The sequence below is a fragment of the Pongo abelii genome, chromosome Y (assembly GCF_028885655.2).
Source record: "Pongo abelii isolate AG06213 chromosome Y, NHGRI_mPonAbe1-v2.0_pri, whole genome shotgun sequence".
Classification (NCBI taxonomy): Eukaryota; Metazoa; Chordata; class Mammalia; order Primates; family Hominidae; genus Pongo; species Pongo abelii.
This window is the reverse complement of record NC_072009.2, coordinates 41,862,885-41,865,310: the sequence shown is the minus strand read 5'-3', so window position 1 is coordinate 41,865,310 and position 2,426 is coordinate 41,862,885.

Sequence of the window (2,426 nt, the reverse complement as noted above, 5' to 3'; positions counted from 1 at the left end):
GGAAAGGAACAACTGGTATGAGCCACTACAAAATCATGTCAAACTGTAAAGACCATCAAGGCTAGGAAGAAACTGCATCAACTAATGAGCAAAATAACCAGCTAGCATCATAATGACAGGATCCAATTCACACATAACAATATTAACCTTAAATGTAAATGGACTAAATGCTCCAATTAAAAGACACAGACTGGAAAATTGGATAAAGGATCAAGACACATCAGTGTGCTGTATTCAGGAAACCCATCTCACGTGCAGAGACACCCATAGGCTCAAAATTAAATGATGGAGGAAGATCTACCAAGAAAAGGGAAAACAAAAAAAAGGCAGGGGTGGCAATCCTGGTCTCTGATAAAATAGAAATAAAACCAACAAAGATCAAAAGAGACAAAGAAGGCCATTACATAATGGAAAGGGATCAATTCAACAAGAACAGCTAACTATCCTAAATATGTATGCACTCAACAGAGGAGCACCGAGTTTCATAAAGTAATTCCTGAGTGACCTACAAAGTGACTTAGACTCCCACACAATAATAACGGGGGACTTTAACACCCCACTGTCCACGTTAGACAGATCAACAAGACAGAAAGTTAACAAGGATACCCAGGAATTGAACTCAGTTCTGCACCAAGTGGACCTAATAGACATCTACAGAACTCTCCAAACCAAATCAACAGAATATACATTTTTTCAGCACCACACCACACCTATTCCAAAATTGACCACATAGTTGGAAGTAAAGCTCTCCTCAGCAAACGTAAAAGAACAGAAATTATAACAAACTGTCTCTCAGACCACAGTGCAATCAAACTAGAACTCAGGATTAAGAAACCCACTCAAAACCACTCAACTACATGAAAACTAAACAACCTGCTCCTGAATGACTACTGGGTACATAATAAAAGGAAGGCAGAAATAAAGATGTTCTTTGAAATCAATGAGAAAAAAGACACAACATACCAGAATCTCTGGGACACATTCAGAGCAGTGTGTAGAGGGAAATGTATAACACTGAATTGCCCACAAGAGAAAACAGGAAAGATCCAGAATTGACCCCCTAACATCACAATTAAAAGACCTAGAAAAGCAAGGCAAACATATTCAAAAGCTAGCAGAAGGCAAGAAATAACTAAAATCAGAGCAGAACTGTGGGAAATAGAGACACAAAAAATCCTTCAAAAAACTAATGAATCCAGAAGCTGGTTTTTTGAAAGGATCAACAAAATATATAGACCGCTAGCAAGACTAATAAAGATGAAAAAAGAGAAGAATCGAACAGACACAATAAAAAATAATAAAGTGGATATCACCACCGATCCCACAGAAATACAAATGACCATCAGAGAATACTACAAACACCTCTACGCAAATAAACTAGAAAATCTAGAAGAAATGGATAAATTCCTTGAAACATACACCCTCTGAAAACTAAAACAGGAAGAAGTTGAATCTCTGAATACACTAATAACAGGCTCTGAAATTGTGTCAATAGTCAATAGTTTACCAATCAAAAAGAGTCCAGGACCAGATGGATTCACAGCAGAATTCTACCACAGGTACATGAGGAACCGGTACCTTTCTTTCTGAAACTATTCCAATCAATAGAAAAGAGGGAATTCTCCCTAACACATTTTATGAGGCCAGCATCATCCTGATACAAAAGCCTGGCAGAGACACAACGAAAAAAGAGAATTTTAGACCAATATCCTTGATGAACACTGATGCAAAAATCCTCAATAAAATACTGGCAAACCGAATCCAGCAACACATCAAAATGCTTATCCACCATGATCAAGTGGGCTTCATCCATGGGATGCAAGGATGGTTCAATATATGCAAATCAATAAGTGTAATCCAGCATATAAACAGAACCAAAGACAAAAACCATATGATTATCTCAATAGATGCAGAAAAGGCCTTTTACAAAATTCAACAACACTTCATTTTAAAAACGCTCAATAAATTAGGTATTGATGGGACGTATCTCAAAATAATAAGACCTATCTATGACAAACCCAAAGCCAATATCATACCGAATGGGCAAAAACTGGAAGCATTCCCTTTGAAAACTGACACAAAATCAGTTTGTTTCTGCACCGCACCACACCTATTCCAAAATTGACCACACAGTTGGAAGTAAAGAGGGATGCCCTCTCTCACCACTCTTATACAATTTAGTGCTGGAAGTTCTGTCCAGGTCAATTAGTCAGGAAAAGGAAATAAAGGGTATTCGATTAAGAAAAGAAGAAGTCAAATTGTCCCTGTTTGCAGATGACATGATTGTATATCTAGAAAACCCCTTTGTCTCAGCCCTAAATCTCCTTAACCTGATAAGCAACTTCAGCAAAGTCTCAGGATACAAAATCAGTGTACAAAAATCACAAGCATTCTTATACACCAATAACAGACAAACAGAGAGCCAA